Consider the following 19,353-nt stretch of genomic DNA (forward strand, 5'->3'; position numbering starts at 1 on the left):
TCTTCTTCTTCTTCTTCTTCTTCTTCTTCTTCTTCTTCTTCTTCTTCTTCTTCTTCTTCTTCTTCTTCTTCTTCTTCTTCTTCTTCTTCTTCTTCTTCTTCTTCTTCTTCTTCTTCTTCTTCTTCTTCTTCTTCTTCTTCTTCTTCTTCTTCTTCTTCTACTCCAGATCCCAGAATTCTTCATTCCAGGTGTTCAGTTCTCACCTATATTGTGCTCACCTATATTGGTCTAGAAGTCTTCATGGCCTAGGATAGGCCAACCTTCAGCCTATCTGCCTGTTAGAAAAAGAAGTTGCCTCTTCCATAAACTTTACAAAAGATCTGCTCCTCATTGGTTGGTGTGAACTGCCTCTATTTTTGAACTCTCTTTCTGCAAGGATGGGGCTGGCTATGGATGCTGTCAAACTTCCCAATCTGAATTTCTCCCACGTGTTGCAAATCCTGATGCTTAGTAAACTCTTATTACCTGCCGGAGCAGAGCATCTTTCCCTGGGACTGTTGATCTGTTGACTTACAAGGTAACTCTCATATAGAGCAAACATTCAGTGGTGTGGGACTATGGTTGATATACTTTTATCCATCAAAAAGTGCATTTGTTCACCTGGAAGACTAAATGACAGAATATTATAATCCTGAACTGCTCTTGTAGTTCTGGATTAACTAATAATCTTACTGGTTTTCCCCTGGTATATATAGGGATGAACATACAACACCTGCTTTTGTCTTTGCTTCCCACATTCCAGGGGATTTAGTGCAGGAGTATGGTGGGAATGGGGACTGAAGGCCTTATAAACCTGCCCTGCTCTGATGTTGGCTTCATTAGACTGTGTTTCACTTGTCCATGCTGTGGGTCCAGTGGAAGTTTTAACTGGTTGCTGTGGGGCTGGATAACGATTTTTGGTCTCATTCAGCTGGTTGCTGTATTGAACAAAAGGTGGTCAGGGCTTTTTTGCAGGGAGGGGTTTGTTCTGTGCTGATTGTTCACAGAAGATTTGAGGTGAATCTGACAATGGAGCTGTTTTCAAAAGGTCACACTAAAGGTAGAGTGTGGAGATAGTTGGGGGGCAGCAGTGAGCTCCCTGGTGCACATTTAAATGGTAAGAGTTCAAAAGGTGGGCACCTGGGATCATGAGACTTAGGAGCTGATCTGGGAAGCACCCTTTGAGGACAACACAACTCATGACTAGAGATGGGCATGAAATGAACTACGAACCAAAAAACCCAACATGGTTTTTTTCTTGCTCAGTATAGGGTCCCATTTTACTAAAGCAGAACCAAATGGCAAACTGTTTTCTCTTTGGCTTTTTGTTTGCTTCATCAAAAGGGGATACCCACCCAGCCCCTTCCCATTGCTCCCATTGCCTCCTGCCACCATTGCTGCCACCAGCATTGGTGCCATCTGTAAGGAAATGGAAGGAAACTGGGAATTGTAGTTATACTAAAATGGAGTCTGTTAGGTTCTGTGGAAGATGAATTTAAAAGAGATGTTTTTCAGGAGCTTGTTGTGCAGAGTTGCTTGTCTAATTCACAAGGTCGAACAGTCCAGAGAGAAGAGATGTAACAAAAACCACTTACTTGGAGAAGATACCTGGAGCCTGGATCATGAGAACTTTGGGCAGTGATTGGAGTGTTCTGAATTATGCCTACTTGGACTTAACTGATTGACAGCTTGAAAGAGTAATTAGGAAGGAGGTCCTAAAGATATGTAAAATAAGAGGGTTTGTGTATGTGAAAGAAAGGTTCGGTGAATGCTGTGGAATGTGAGACACAGAGGCTTGTTTTTCTTTTCAAGAAGAAGGGGGTGGGGGATAGCCCAGCTTCTAGATGCCAAAATGTAGGGATGTAGAGTAAAGAGGATTACTTAGCTGTTTTTATTTTAATTAGAAATTGTAAGTTTATTTAAACATTGTTACGGATGGATATGCTCAATGCTTATGCTTTAAAGCTACAACTGTATGCTAATGAATCTACTTTATTTTCTTAATAAAACAAATATAATTCTTCAACAGAGGACTAGTCTCTTGATACAGCAGGACTATAACTAAATCCAGTGTGGATGAAATAAGGTTAATAGTGGCTACTGTAATAGAAGTCCTACTGTCCTGCTTTACAAGGTATTCTAAGGAAAGACAAAGCCTATGTCTCATTGTTTGGGAAGCAAGGCAACTTTTAAGGTTCAGGCTTCTCTATGTGGCTTACTACGCACTTCTGAGGCCTAGAGGAACTACCTCAGGAAATAAAGGTGGTAGTTTTGCACCCAGGGAGACAACATCGTTGCACGATCCTCAGAGGCAGTGCGGCCAGCTTCCATGTCAGGAGCCAGGCAATGCTTCTGCATATGTGCCCACTGCCCAGCTGATAGATAGGTGCATGTGCAGAGGCTGTGGGCCTGGCTTCCCTTCCATGAGTCAGCCACTGCTTCTGAGCATGCGTCCATAGTGGTGGCAGAAGTGAAGCCAGAGGTAGCAGGAACAGGTAGAGGTCCCCCAGGCATGAACCGGAAAAACAAACTGTGAACTGGTTCATTTTTCTGGTGGTTTGTGGTTCATGGTGTTACATACAGCACTGATGTTACCTGTCTGTCATGGGTTTGGAGGGAAAGTTCCATCCTATGGGGAGTGGAAGGCGGGACATCAGGAGGAGGGGCTGTACTGTATATATATGTGGAGTTTGTGTGGAGAAGTTTAGAAGCTGGAGAAGAGCTGAGAGAAGAAGCTTGAGTGGGAGTCTGTGTGTCAGACAGGGTACTACTGTGTGTCAGTCAGTACCAACCTGATAGGTTCAGGTGTCTGTAGGGTTAGCCAGAACTGATAGGTTCAGGGTCTGTGCTTTAGTTAAATGCATTCTGTGTGAACCAAACTAGTGTATGTATGATTGAGACTAAGCCACGTTACTGTATCTTATTCATTTGATCATTTTATTTTCCCTGTGGGTTATGTAAATAAACCTTGTTCTTTTATTTGTTAAAAATCCATCCCTGGTCTGTGTGACTTCTTATAGGGAATGGTTGGTGGCAGCTTAGTGAGACTGTGGCATCCTCCAGTAGGTCTGGGGTTGTCACATTGATTGGTGGCAGCGGTGGGATACGACTGGTCCAGTTGTCCAGTGGTCCAGCAAAGCCTTGGCAAGTGTGCCCAGAGCAAGGGGGGTCTAGTCAGGGACAATCTGAGAGCGCGTAGGTAATCTTCTAGGCGTACCTCATGGGGAGGTGCGCTAGTGGAAGAACGTGCCAACTGGGGACTAGATTAGGGAGCTCTGAGGCAACATGTTTTGGCGGGAAAAAAGCTGAGGCAAAACTGTGTAAAGTAGCAGTGATCTAGCTTGTCTGCTGAGAGGCCTAGCAGAGGGGGGTTGGACTCTGGCTGGCAACAGTTGCAAGTTAGTGCTGAAGAACAGCAGCAATCTATAGAAAGCTGGTTGTGAGGCAAAAGAAAAAAAAAGTGGTCGCTTTATTTTGAGGCTTGACTTTTGAAAGCAGCCTGTTCTCGGGGGGGATTATGCCCTTGACTCGAAGCCAAATGGCAGAGATGGGTGAAGTGAAAGACCCCCAAGTAGACCAAGGTTCTGAGGATGAATTTGGCTCAGTGCAGGGTGAGAGCACGGGAGAACAGAACCCAGAACTCAAAAAAATGCTCATAGCCCAACAGCATGAACTGAGGATGAGGCAATTTGAAGTGGAGGAAAGGGAAAGGGAAAGGCAAAGACAATTTGAATTGGAATTGCAGAGAGAGAAAATGGCGTTTGAGTTAAGAAAATTGGAGTTGATGAATCAGAACAATAATAACAATAGAGATTCTGAGGTGGGCCAATTGTCTAAAACTGACCTGAAGAAATTCCCTGTATACCACAAGGGAGATTGCCCTGAGGTGTTCTTTTCCCTCGTGGAAAGAGCGTTTGTGGACTTCTCAGTAAGGGAAACTGAGAAGATGACCATCATGCGATCTTTAATCAGTGGCAGCCTGGCAGAAGTCTATGCAGAGATGCCAGAGGAGCTGTTAAAAGATTTTGCAGAGTTTAAAAAACTGGTGTTTGCCAGACATGGGATAAATGCGGAACAGCTGAGGCAGAGATTCAGGTCACTCACCAAGAAACCAGAGCAGACTTTTACCCAAGTGGGGGCCCAACTGGTGAGGCTGCTAGAGAAATGGCTATCTCAGGAGGGGACAGAGACCTTCCAGCAGCTCAAAGACTTGATAGCGCTGGAACAGTTCTATTCAGTCCTGCATGGGGAACTGAAGTTCCAGGTGAGGGAAAGGAAACCAAAATCTGTGGCCGAAGCAGCCGAGATCGCAGATTTTATTTATCAAATAAGAAAACCCTTAGTTGCTGAGTGGAAATCTGTAGATAAACCCAAAGAAACCTACAGCAAGTACTCTCAGGGACCAGGGAAAAACCAGCAAGTGGGAGGGACCCATGGTGAAGGGAAGCCCTCAGACATGAAACCAAGACCTCAGATTTTGGAGGGAAAACCAAAACAAGATGAGAAAGACTCAAAATACACCAGAAAATGTTATTTCTGTCAAGGAAAGGGCCATCTAATCTCAGAGTGTGAGAAATTAAAGCAGTTAAAAGGAAATGTGCCTCATGATTCGAGTGGAACCAAGCCAAAAGCTGTGTTCTGTGTCCAGAAAGAGCAAAGCTCCTTGTCACTGAGGGAGCCTGTTGCCATGGCTACTCAATCTGGAACAGTTACATCTGCTGATCAGGCTGAGGAAAATGGTCCTCTTGTGGAGGTCAGGCGCTGCTTACTTGTGAGAACAGATTCACAGTTGTTTGAAACAGCAGGGGTGGACGTAGGAATACTTGACCATCAGTATAGGGGGTTAAGGGATACTTGTTCCCAGGTGACCCTGTGCCATCCAGATATTATTCCTAGGGAGTATGTAATCCCAAATGAGAGCATAAAGGTGGCAGGGATTGAGGGACAGGTGATCTCACTGCCAGTAGCGGAGGTACCTGTGAACTTTCAAGGCTGGAGGGGGGTTTGGCGGCTAGCGATTTCATCGACTCTGCCAGCAGCCGTGCTCGTGGGAAATGACCTGGCTGAACATGTGAAACGGGTGCTAGTGATTACACGTTCACAAGCCACCAAGGGGACAGTTCAGGGGGGTACCGATGAGCCCGAGACGGAAGCAGAGGGGAGTTCCGAAGCTGTGGTGGAAACCTTAACCACAGACAGCAGATTTGGCCAAGAGCAAAAGGCAGACGCCACTCTCCAAAAGTGTTTTGAACAGGTGACAGACGCCCAGCTAACACCTGAAACCCCAGTGAGATTTCTAGAGAAAAAGGGGATTTTATATAGAGAGACCCTGAGGAATATCTCAAAAGGGGGAGATGGGATCAGAAGTCAGCTAGTGGTACCTGAAAAGTATCGCCCCATGATCTTACAAAGGGGGCACTCTGACATGTTTGCTGCGCACTTAGGGGTGAACAAGACACAGCAGAGAATCACACAGAATTTTTACTGGCCTGACATAGGGAAGCAGATCAGGGAGTTCTGTAAAAAATGTGATGTGTGTCAGCGGCAGGGGAATAATCGTGACAGGACCAAAGCAAAGTTGTGCCCTTTGCCTGTGATTGACACTCCGTTCAAATGCATAGGGGTGGATATTGTGGGACCTTTGCCCAAGGCCACAAAGAGGGGGAACAGGTTCATTCTCACCATTGTGGACCATGCCACAAGGTACCCTGAAGCCATACCCTTGACTAACATTGAAACTAACACAGTGGCAGATGCCTTGGTGGGGTGTATGTCCAGGATGGGATTTGCCTCAGAAATAATCACAGATTTGGGCGCATCGTTCACATCGAAGCTCATGAAACGCTTATGGCAACTCTGTGGAATTAAGCACAAGGAAACCACTGCCTATCACCCTGAAAGTAATGGGTTAACTGAGAAGTTCAATGGGACTTTAATGCGCATGATTAGGGCTTACTTGGCAGAGAATCCAAACAATTGGGACCAGAAGCTGCAATCCCTTTTGTTTGCTTATCGATCAGTGCCACAAGCCAGTACCGGGTTCAGTCCGTTTGAACTTTTATTTGGGAGAAGGGTGAAAGGGCCCCTTGATTTGATCAAACAAAATTGGGAGCAGATCACCCAGGATGACCCACAAGACGTTGTGACCTACATAGACACCTTGATGAATGACCTAAAGAGAAACCTAGAGCTAGCAGCAGAAAACCTGCAAGCTCAGAAGGTCAGACAGAAAACATGGTATGACCACAAAGCTAGAGAGAGGCACTTTGACCCAGGGGAGGAAGTGCTTTGGCTTAGGCCCTGCAGAGAGAACAAACTGCAGCTCAAATGGGCAGGACCATATAGGGTCATTTCCAAGATGTCAGACCTGAACTACCTTATAGAGCAGGAGGAGAACCAAGCAAGGAGGGTGGTACATGTAAATGCCCTAAAACCCTACTACAGAGGGGAACAGAGGGTTTTATTTGCGATAAAAGCGGCTGAGAGTGAGGAAGCTGAATTACCCTTCTGGGAGGGTAGAGGGGAAGTAAAATACAACCCAGATGAGGTAAAGATCAGTCCTGCACTCACCCAAGACCAGCAGCAAGAGCTAAAAATGCTGCTCATCAAATATAAAAAGGTGTTTTCCAATAAGCCGGGGATAGTGAAGGGAGTGATGCATCGGATCCACACAGGGGATGCACCCCCGCAAGCAGTATCCCCATACCGAGTGACGGGACCCTATAGGGACAAGGTGCGGAAGGAGCTGGACGAGATGCTTAGGGAGAACATAATCGTCCCCTCTTCTAGTCCTTGGTCCTCTCCGATAGTCCTAGTGGACAAGCCTGATGGGAGCATTAGGTTTTGTGTCGATTACAGGAAATTAAACCGCGTAACCACTCCTGATGCCTACCCAATGCCCAGGCTAGACAACCTGATTGAAACCATAGGGGGTTGTCGGTTCATTTCCTCATTGGACCTGGTAAAGGGATATTGGCAATTAAGAATTGATCCCAGGGATCAAGAAAAGACCGCCTTTTGCAGCCCTTTTGGTCTCTATGAGTTTAGAGTCCTGAGCTTTGGTCTCAGAAATGCACCAGCCACATTCCAAAGGCTGATGGACCAGACCTTAGCAGGGCTCAGTGACTTTACTGTGGCCTACATTGACGACATAGGGATCTTCAGCAATACCTGGGAAGATCACCTGAAACACCTGGAGTTAGTGCTGCAGAGGTTAAGTGCAGCAGGGCTAATAGTAAAGGCGAGCAAGTGTCAGCTGGGTAGCCCAGAAATAAAATATTTGGGTCACATGGTAGGGGGAGGAGTGATAAAACCCCTGGAGGCCAAGATAGAAGCAGTTCGTGATTGGCCTAGACCCAACACCAAGAAAAAAGTCAAATCATTTCTTGGGTTGGTGGGCTACTACAGAAAGTTCATCCCGAGGTTTAGCGAGATTGCGGCTCCGCTGACCGATCTGACGAGGAAGAAGACTGATGACCGCATCCCGTGGACCAGCGACTGTGAGGAGGCGTTCCAGAGGTTGAAGGAGGCCCTCATCAACTATCCAGTGCTGCGTGCTCCAGACTTCGACCGGGAGTTCATCATCTACACCGATGCGTCTAACAGCGGGGTAGGAGCAGTTCTTTGCCAGGAGGATGAGAATGGTGACCAGCATCCAGTGTCCTACCTGAGTAGGAAACTCCAGAAAGGTGAGAGACATTTGGCAACCGTGGAAAAGGAGTGCCTGGCCATAGTCTACGCGATCCAGAAGGCCAAGCCTTACATCTGGGGAAGACATTTTATTCTGTGCACTGACCATTCACCGCTGCAATGGTTAAAGACAATGAAAACCCACAATAGCAAACTTATGAGGTGGGCTTTAAACCTGCAAGACTATGACTTTGAAGTGAAGGTGGTCAGAGGGTCAGTGAACTGTGTTGCTGACGCCTTGTCAAGAAGACCTGAAGAATGAAGACGGCGAAAGAAACATGGACTATGTATATATTTTGATGACAAAAAGTCAAATGTGTCTGTTTATTAAACATGTTGGTTTGTATGAATAAAGGTAACTTGATGTATTGTAAATGGTAAATGTTTAACTTAGAGTGTAAGTATAAGTAAGTATGATATTGGAAGTATAACTGTTTTTGTGTGTTTTAACCAGGTTGTTTTTTTGGAGAAAAGCACCTTAGCTTTCCCCCTACAAAACAACTTATAAAGAGGGGAGGTGTTACATACAGCACTGATGTTACCTGTCTGTCATGGGTTTGGAGGGAAAGTTCCATCCTATGGGGAGTGGAAGGCGGGACATCAGGAGGAGGGGCTGTACTGTATATATATGTGGAGTTTGTGTGGAGAAGTTTAGAAGCTGGAGAAGAGCTGAGAGAAGAAGCTTGAGTGGGAGTCTGTGTGTCAGACAGGGTACTACTGTGTGTCAGTCAGTACCAACCTGATAGGTTCAGGTGTCTGTAGGGTTAGCCAGAACTGATAGGTTCAGGGTCTGTGCTTTAGTTAAATGCGTTCTGTGTGAACCAAACTAGTGTATGTATGATTGAGACTAAGCCACGTTACTGTATCTTATTCATTTGATCATTTTATTTTCCCTGTGGGTTATGTAAATAAACCTTGTTCTTTTATTTGTTAAAAATCCATCCCTGGTCTGTGTGACTTCTTATAGGGAATGGTTGGTGGCAGCTTAGTGAGACTGTGGCATCCTCCAGTAGGCCTGGGGTTGTCACACATGGGTCATCACTTTTTCAGTTCAAGTCCATCTCTTGTCATGATGTACTTAAAGTCTTGGGACTTGAGTAGGAAATAAGCCTGGGAAAATCTCCTGAAATTGAACTGGCTGGTGTCATAACATAAACAGATACAAAGCCCCTGGGGCTGGGTGATCATCCTTAAAGGAAAGGAGAGGTCAGTGGGAACCCTTCTCCTTAGGGGGAGTTAATTTAGTTACCTAAATAAAATTGTGGCCTTGTGTGTTCCAGTTTCACTTCTTTATCCCTAGTGGGAAGGGGGGAGAAAATTATTTTCAGTCAGCTTCAGGCTGGGAAGAGTGAGGTGATTGCCCACCAGAAGCACCAGATTTTGAGTGTCATGAAAGGGCAGAGCATCTTTAGTCTCTTAATTTGTCAGCGTTGTATTTTTACTGAGGTGCTTATGGTATCTCCTGCTCCAGGTGTCACAGATGCACTTTGGCTGAAGTGGGGAGTGCCATTTGGTATCCTGCTTCAAGCACCAAACTGTTTTGGGCCAGCCTTTCTTTGCTTGATCTCCTCCACCCCACCCCTACCTATTTGGAAACTGCAGTTCACCTCAGCAGTATATTCATAGGAGCTTAGCTCGGAGATGAGCCAGGAAATCACCCTACAGGCTTCATTTTCTCAAAGCGATCACTGTGGAGAAAGTGTGTACGCATGAAAATGTATGAAGTGCCCAATGCCGAAAGGACTACAGAAGTAAACTTCCAACCGGTTTCTTGAAGTCAGAAATCAGAGCAGGATTTGAGATCTTGTGAATTACAATGCAAGCAAAGACACCCTCACCCACCCCTGGGAACCAAGACTACACTGCTTTTACAGCTCTCCAAGTTCTTTTCATCTGCATATTAAAATCTTCCCTGAATGCTCTTGCCTGCCTTGTAATACACTGTAAAACCATCCCTGGGTACAAAAAAATATTCAACATGACATTCTGGCATTGTCGTAACCACAGTACTGTAGTTTTTAAATATCTAACAGGAGAATTTGAAGACTTTCTCTTGATGCTATTTAAGCCTAACCTTTCCAGCTTTGGATCCTATCGTACCTTTCCCCTGCCCCTAGATAAAGGCTGTAAAGGTAATTTTGTAGGATATCTGGGTACAATCCCCATGACATTTGCTATAGCAAAGTGTGCATGCTTGTGCATGTATATGATACATGTATATGAAGAAAGGAAAATGGAAGGAAAAAGGTATTATAAGGACACTGTTATTGTGGTAGGGGAGGTTTTAGTATGTCAGACATGGGGAACGTATTTTATATAGTGCCTGAAAAACCTAGCTTCTTGATGACCCCAGCAGTATTCATGTTTCTTCCTGTATTGGTGATCACAAAGAACTGAGCATAAAGTTTTACTTTTTACCTCCCAACAATACTACAGCACTATAAAGATCTAATTGTGCATCATTTGAGTATCTCCACCATAACACTCTGATACTCTGAACATACTTAATCTCATCAGATTTTTGGCTGCTAAACAGAGTTCTACTTGGTGAGGACATAAATAGAAGACCACCTGAAATTCCTGGGTAGACATAAGGAAACAAATCTATCTGGAACTGTGGCCAGCTACTGCTGTTAAGAGAAGAACCAAAGATCTGACTCAGTGCAAGGCAGATTCTTCTCCTCCTAGGTGCCTTATTGACAACAAGTTACTCTTCTTGGAAGTTTCTTCCCTTCCTCTCTCAGATGCCCTGGTCAAAGTGATAGCTTTACAACTTGGCAGGAAGGTAATACATATATAGAGAGAAGGTTATATATATAATCTCTCTCTCTCTCTCTCTCTCTCTCTCTCTCTCTCTCTCTCTCTCTGTGTGTGTGTGTGTGTGTGTGTGTGTGTGTGTGTGTACAGAATTCTCCAAACCTCTGAGCTGTGTGGAATATGGAGGTAATGTAGGTCTCCCATGCCACACTAACAAAGGGAGAAATGAAGGGAAAGTAAGATTTGTAATTTCTTATAATTCTTTTTGAAAGAGAGAGAGGGGGGGGAGGGAGAGAGAGAGGCTTTTGTATAGAAAATACAACACTGTTGGTGCATGTGACCTCTGTATTACATTCCTGCCAAGTTGCAAAGCTATCACTTGGATAAAAGATAACCTTTTGATGTGACTAAAAAGAGAACAGAACAAACCAGAACAAACAAATGTTTGTAGTGAAAGCCAGTGGAGAGGACAGTGGAGGTGAGGGTAAGGAGAGAATGGAAACAGATGGATTGTATATGGGAGCCACTGAAAGGTATTATGTGTGCGCTTCGGAAGTTTGGCATGTGTTTTGACAGTTTTCTCCTACATAAAAGCCAGTGGAGTGGCCTCCACCCTAATGTGGTGCTGAGTAACTCCCCTGCTCTGATATTTCATTTTGTCTGTGCATCACTTATAATACATTTTAAAAACATATTTAAAACATTAAATAAGGATACATATAAAATGCAACAATATGGGATTAATTATATAGTAAAAGAAATAAATAAGTTGGGACCAAAATTGTGCTACATCAATCATATTATCTGTCCCCTTGGCTAGCTGTGCACATTGCAGAACACAATGAACCACAATATAGGTGGTATGTTTTCTCCTCATGCACAGGTTCTTTGTCCAGCAAATGAACATCTTCGTTTTTCTAAATTGTCCTTCGATGGCCCCATCCAGCATCATACCCTGGCACTAACTGCTGGGCTAGTTCTATCCACTGAGCTGACCTGGTTCTATCTACTCACTCATGATAGTTCATAATTCTGCAAACACCTAGTCTGGCCTCCTCCAGTTGAACAGTTAACATTGCACTAGTGTTTAAGAAGATCAGTCCATCTTATGTTTGGTCTTCCTTTTTTCCTGCTACCCCAAACGTTTCCCAACATTAATTATTTTCTGGAGAATCTTGCCTTTCATGATGTGCCCAAAGTGCAGCAACCTTGGTTTTGCACTTTTTGCCTCCAGAGATAGTTCAGGCTTGATTTGTATGGAAAATTAGAGCAATTAGAGCAATGATCTTACAGTTATTGTACTCCCTGGAATCTTCTTTCTTGGGGATCAGAATGTATATGGAACTTCTCCAGTCTGTGGGCCATTGTTTTGTTTTCCATATTTGTTGGCATATTCTTGTTAGGATTTTGACAGATTCAGACTCTGTGGCTTGAAACAGTTCTATTGGTATGTGTTGTGCAGCATCAGATTTTCATCTGTGCTATGTCAGCCACTAGACATCCCTTTGGCTTTAATCTACTTGTGTCATTTGTGACAGAGCTAGTCGTACTTGTCCTTTGTGGGAAGGAGTTCCAGAATCTGACAGCAGTGACAGAGAAGGCTCTCTCCCATGTCCTCAGCTGTGAGGATGGTGGGACTGAGAGTAAGGTTTTCTCTGGAAATCGTAAAATCCAGCCAGGCTCATAAAGGGAGGTGCAATCTTTGAGATAGGTTGGACTCAAACCATTTAGAGCTTTATGGATCAAAACCAGCATTTTGAATTGTGTCTAGAAGCATACTGATAGCTAGTGCAGCTACTGTAATAGGGGGTGTTATGTGATCCCTGTGACCAGCCCCAGCTAGCAATCTGGCTGCTGTGTTTTGGATCCACTGAAGATATCAAATTCTTGTTACAGTAATCCAGCTAGGCTGTAAACAAAGGTATATGTAAAACGTTGCTAGTTCTGGGTATCAGATATTGGCATTCCAAGGAAATTCTTTGCTACTTCTAGATGCCAGATGTTAAGATTCCTTTTGAAATTCTTCCCCTTGATTTTTTCCCTTTGAAATTCTCACTTGAGAAGGAAAGAATAAACCTACCCAATTTGTGTTAGACAAAATGTCAGAGGTAGATTCTCCCACAAATGAAATCAAATAGTGCTTCATAATTTTTGAAGTCAGTTTAAAAATATTTGATGCCTTCAATATACCAGTCTATGCAACTTGTACAAACGGAGGCTGTCTGGAGATACAATATTTACTGTATGAATTAGTATAAATATTTAAGTCTATCAGACTAATGGATTCTCTGCTGGTAAGAGTTCAGAGATCATCTCCTTAGATGACTTTTCCTACTGTGAAGGTAATCTCTTGGTATATTTATTAAATCAGGCTGCATTGCTGGGAGAAATCTGAATGCACTCTTTTCCAAATACAATTAAGATGGAAAAGTAGAAAGTTAGTGGTTGCTGATCTGCCAAACACTAAGTACTATTCAGGGGTTATTGACTATCTGATTAGAATGAAATGAAGCTGAAATGCAATTGAGTCAGGAATAACAATGCATCTATTTAATGGCGATGACTGGAGAAATCTCAAAGAATGAATTTTTTTACTATGCTCCTCAAATGTATGTAATGAATTAGTATAAATATATACTGTCTCTTCCTGCATATCTGTTCAGTTTCCATGACCTACAGAAGATGTAGCTGTGTCACTGATGTTGCGAATCCTGCAACATCAAATGAAACCTTTTGAGATATTTTTTGAAAGCAAGTTTCCCAGATGTGAAATGTACCTTGCATTTCAAAGATTAGAGTGTTTACTTATCATAGGTGCTGTTGGTGTTGCCGTGTAACCTCAGTGTTAAAGAGGTAATAAATACAGATTTTCTCATTGTTGCTGGGAAAGGTGCAAGATGCCCTTGTCAAAAAAGTTATATACCACTGCAAGATCCTTCACTGCCTTGTAAGTGCAAAAAAGACATAAATGTGGATTTTTTTAAAAAAAAAACTCAGCAGCATAAACAAACAAATCATTTCACAGGTTTTCCTCTGCTGTAAATGATATACTGGCATCTTTGTCTCAAGCTGTATCTTCAAAATCCATCTTAGCTTGCAATCAGTCTGCATTCAAGGACAGTGGGCATCACATTTTGGGTGGCTTAACTTTTTCCCAAATTTGTACACCATTTTTACCTTTAATAATAATAGGAACCTTAGAACCGCAGAGTTGGAAGGGACCCTATGAATCATCAAGTCCAGCCCCTATCAAGGACCCTATAAAGGATTCTGGAGATCTTGAAAATTCATCTTGATATGACTTTTTAATTATGCAATAAACCTACTATTCAACACAGAACTTTGTTTCCAAAGATGGATCACATTTTAAAATTACCTCTCCCCTCTTATTTAGAAAACAGTAAATCTAAACTTGTGTTGTTTCCATCCAGAACCCTCCCTACCCAATTTGCAGAAATCTTTTTTCCTTCATGGAAAATATAGATTTTTTTTTAAAAAAAAATGTGTTTGAGGTAGTTCAGAGCTCAGTGACTTTCCTTCTCTTTTTTGTTCTACAGATAGCAGCTTTAAGAGCAGCAAGGTAGTACAGCTCCTGCCGCACATATGGCAAAAGATGCTGTAAATATACCTGGGAGTGACAGCATATGATGACACATCATCTCTCTCAGGGACACTGTCTGGGAAAAAAGTGCCCCGTCTTTATAGATCTATGGCAATAGATGTGCTTTTGATTCTACTGTGCCCTTCAAAGGGGAAATTTTAAGCTTTACCCAAAGAACGCTTGCCTTATTGTCTGAGATAGGGCTCAGAAGTTCATATTTGACTGATTCTGGGGGGAGAAGAGGCAGCATCCCTATACATCTGGAATGTGTATCTCTGATGGGTTCTTCTGAGGACTTTCTTTTGCTCTTGGCACCCTCTGGTAGATGCATAGATAATCACATATGCTTCTTCACAAAAGACCTGCAGAAAACCCCAAAACAAAATGTAATGCAAATCTACTTCTGTTTCATCTGTAGGTATTCCTTCATTTTTCCAATGTTGTGCCAGTACAATCCTAGCTGCTGTCAAAATATGCAATGTTAAATATACATTAGAGATGGGGACGAATATAAAAATTGATCGGCTTTTTTTGACAAAAATAGCTGATTCGTTAAATGTTCATCGATTGATATTCGTCAATTTTAAGTCCCAACAAATACAGATTGATGAATATTTTCCCGTTTTTATTCGTCCTTTGTAAAAAATTTGCAAAGATGGCAACAGCAGCTTCCCTACCCTAAATGAAGCTGCAGCTGCCATCTTTGCAAAGGGCAGCCAGTTTCCCTTTTCACACGCCATGGCTGTGGAGGCCTGATGGAGATCTTGGTAGCGGCGGCAATGATTACAGTAAGGGTGTGTTGGCGTGGGGTGGTGGTGGTGGCCTGGTGGTGGTGGGGTGGCAGTGGGGAAGTGGTGGCGGTGGAATTGGAGGGTGGCAGTGGCAGCAGGGGGGGTGGAATGTGTTTTTTTAATAACCCCACACAAATTAATGAATAACTTTCTTATTCGTTGCTTCATGGGGGCAACTTTGTGCTTCATGAGTCATCAAGTTGATGACTCATGAAGCGGGACAACTCGCCAAAATGGTGAATCGTCCCCATCTCTAATATCCATTTTGTTTATCAAAAATTTATGGTATTATACATAATAAAAACAGTTCTCATTTAAAGTGTGTATTTTTAAACATTTTAATAAACCATGTATGTATTTTAATCCAAAAGTTTTTAGCTTTATCACTAATAGGGAAAAAAAACTCTAATAAAATGTTTTAGCAAAAAAAAAAAAAAATCTACTTCTGGTTGTGTGAAATAGGTATTTCTTGATGGGAGCACCTTACAGCCTATTTAAAAGGAGTATCCATCCTAGGAGAAGTAGTTCACCTTTGGAGTCACAAAAACAGCCTTGGGGACCCCCATGTAGACTTCTGTAGCAGGTATTCTGTTTGCCATGTATCTGCTGCTTGGACAAGACCTCTTGTCATGAGAGTTGCTCCTCTGAGTTTCATCACTTCCGTCTTGCCATATACATAACAGAAGTCGTACCCAGGAAGGCCAACGAGTGCCATCTTTGAGTTATATCTCACCTTTCCTTCCATGAACAGAAGCCAGTGTACTGTCATGAGTGCAGCCGAAGATCTGGAACCTGAGGGGTTAACTGTGGCGGAGGAGAATGCTGAACAATTAGAAATACAAACACCTGAATCGCCTCCAGATTCTCTTCCCCCAGTAGACAGGCTTCGGGCCAGGCTTCAGGGAAGACTTATGACATAAAGGTCAGAGGATCACTTGAAGGCTGCCCGCAGAAATCAACTAGCCCTGAGTTCTGACAGGATGAAAAGCCTTCCAGTAGTTCAAAGGGCTGTTTTACTGTATAAACAACTCTCAGACAGCTGAAAATCCGTGGAAGCAACAAGTCAAACCTCTGGCTTGCATCCATGCTCCTGACAACCTTGAACCTTGTTCTCTGGACCTTTGGCTTTGCTTGGCTTTGGACTCTGACCCTGGACTACGTTGTGCATTTTGGCTTTGAACTCTGACTCTGGACTACATTGTGCATTTTGGCTTTGGACTCTGACCCTGGACTACATTGTGTGAGTTGGCTTTGGTATTTGGATATCGGACTCTGCTGCTGTAACCCCCGGGAACGTGACATGTACATGGCTTTCTTCCTCCACATTCTAATGTCACAGCAAAAGTCACTTTGAGAGAGTGTATGATAGGCTCCCAGAGAGCTTCATGGCTGAATGTAGACTCTTGATCTCATAAATCCCAGTTCAACACTCCAGAAGAACCACACCCCACAGGCTCTCTATGCTGAAGGCATTGAGAAGCACAAGGAAGGACCTATGAGAATTACTGTAAAGTGAACTTAGCACTGAAACTCCTTCGTGCTGTTGAAAGTGAACAGTTTGTCTACTCTGAACCTGCTTCTGGAATAAAATGTTGGTCTCAGTTTTTCCCAATGCTATAATTTGAGAATAATCAAAATATGACCTGCCAGCACAAAATCTGGCTGGATGTCAGTGATGGAGCATGGTGGGTTTGATGTCCTTCAACCTGGGGAACCCATAGCATAGAAGGCATGTTCATGCCAGTTACACATATGTGTGCACATACAGTATGTAAAACACGGTCAGATTTCTGGAGAAACACTTTCCTCCAACTGTTCATATTTGATATAAAGTATATTGAAGTACCAGAATTACACTTAAACTTGAGACAGCTCCTGAGTACAGCCAGGGAAGCAGGGATATCTAGCTTCCTCTGCTTTGACCACAGGCTGATATAGGGCATGGCTACTATAGGGCATTGGGTTGAATGAACACCATACAAAGTGTGGAATACTGTATTCCACTTGTATTTTTCTTAGCCCTGTGGCATTTTTCAGACTGTCATATTCCTTAATTTTACTCGTTGATTTCTGTACTGACTAAAATTTGTAATGGCACATATTAGGCCTCCAGTATTAGCACCATAAATTATGTATCTTTAGACCTACCCTGTTCACAAGCCTTGTCTATTTTAAGTGTGCACAGGACATTACACTTCCTCTGGTTGTTTCTACTTTTCATTATAAATTAGTTGAGAGGAAAATTTGCTGTGCCTAATTTTCCAACCTCTTGAACATTCCATATCAGAAAGACCAGATGGAACAAGAATATTGTGGACTTGACATAGGTAAGAAAATTCTGTTCTTTTTCTCTCTGTTTTGCTCACACTCTAGCTTCTAACCTTTTTCTCCTGTCACTAGTACTTCTCTTCAGAAATGTATTCAGAATGGTAATCACAAATGGGGTAAATGAATACATGCTCCATCTTATTAGTAAAAATGAGAAAAAATAGTTTGTAGGCGTACTCATAACAAAAAGGTGTTTTATAAATATATTTAAAACTGAGAATTCATCTGTTCTGTTGCTCAAATAAGCAGCTGAACTGTTAACAGTGAAGAAATATATTTGTTTACATATATGTATTATATTTGCCTCCCACCAATGTGTTTCAATTGTTCCACTAATTCTGGAAAATGACAATAAAACAATAACCTACAACAATACAGTAATTATGAATTGATTTTGCAACATCAGTGTTGCATTTATGAACATGCCTGAAGGATTGAACTTTTTATATGAAACTATCTTACATTAACTCAATCCAACTAGCTCATGGAATCATAAAATTATAGAGATTGTTACAGGTCAGAACCTGTATGCTGATTTGGTCTCCAGCAAGGAATCAAGCAAGATGCAAACAGCTGAACCAAAGTCCAATTTTATTGTGAACAAGCCATGCAAGGTCAGCTGGGACTTCTCTTAAAAGCAGAGAAGACCTCGAAAATACAGTATACAGATATTTTATAACATAACAAAGAACCGTAAAGTCTTACAATTCTATTGGTTAACTTTTCCTAAAATTGGGATCTCGTCTCCAATTGGTTAATGATGCCAAGAATTACAAAGTTATTTGTCCCCTGTAGGTATACATAAAATGCCCCAGCTCCCTTTTGGCCTGCCCCAGAGATTCCCCTTACTGTCTGGAGGAATGTGTATTCCAGTTCCCTTATCTATTGATACGTTTAAGTGGCCTTCCTGTGCCTCAATGTAGGGCCTTCAGAAACCAGCTCCCTGCTGATTTTATGTTGGAACTATTTCCTCAATGTGTTCTCGCAACATTCCTAAGCTTGGCCATCTGCTAATCAAAAGTGAGTGGGTGGAAGGTGAGAAACAGAGAAACAAGAGAAACTGTATATATTACCCATGAATGCCTTTCTCTGGCTAAATGTGAAAGGCCTGTTCATCTCTAAACTTGTGCTTAAGTATTATCCAGGTATCATGATGAAAGGAGCACTAGAGGTCATCTGGTTTATAATCCCCTGCAGGTGCAGGGAATCTACAGTTAAAGTTGACCATTCCAAACCTCCAGGGAATGAGAAGCCACCAACTTCTGAGGTCATTCATTCATTCATTCATTCATTCATTCATTCATTCATTCATTCATTCATTCATTCATTATATTTATATGTGACCTTTCTCCCAAAGGCTGATTTGCAGCATTTAAAAGAAACAAAGTTAAAAGTGAAATAATAAAGTATCACAATATTAAAAAGCACTAAACAACTATTATATTAAAACTCATAATAAGAACAATATTAAAAACACAAGTAAAACACAGAATGAGATGCTGTGTTAAAAAATTTGTTCTACTGGCAAACAGCTCTTACTGTGAGGAGGACCTTCTTAATAATTAGTTGGCATCTCCTTTCTTGTATTTTAGGCTCTATCCATTCAAGCAACAGAAGACAAAAGCTTGCTCTATCTTGCTCAAACTGTAGTGGCCTGAAGCTTTTTTCTGTCTAAAGCAAAGAGCAGGACCCTTTTTCTATGTAGAGGAAGGACACTTTTAGTTCAGCACTGGCTATAAGGTAGCATCTTTTACCAGTCCTGTCAGCAACAGGCCAGCCTAGGAGAATGGGGCAGTCTGAATGGGACATACTGCTCTATCTTCTGAAGGAAACAACATGCCAAAGGGCCCAGAGAATAGTGGGTAGAGAACTGAAGTTGCTGCTCTCATCATCTGCATGTGAGGCAGTTGCCACATTCTGCCAGCTCTGCATTTGGTGGGGACATGGGGGAGGGCCATCTCTCTTGCTGCTCCCAGACTTTGGAACTCCCTCCCACAAGAAGCCAGGCTGGACCCTCTGCTGTTCCTTCCACAGTAGATAAAGAGCTTTCTCTTTAGGCAAGCTTTCTCTTAGGAACTGGCTGACTGGGATTTTTAAATTGAGTGTTGTGCTTTACGGGTTTCAGTGTGTTTTTGGTGTTGTTTTTGTTTATCATTTTTAAATTTGGTATTTATTTAATCCTTTTTAGTCTTTGTATACTTATTGTTT

The sequence above is a fragment of the Pogona vitticeps genome, chromosome 1 (assembly GCF_051106095.1).
Source record: "Pogona vitticeps strain Pit_001003342236 chromosome 1, PviZW2.1, whole genome shotgun sequence".
Lineage (NCBI taxonomy): Eukaryota > Metazoa > Chordata > Lepidosauria > Squamata > Agamidae > Pogona > Pogona vitticeps.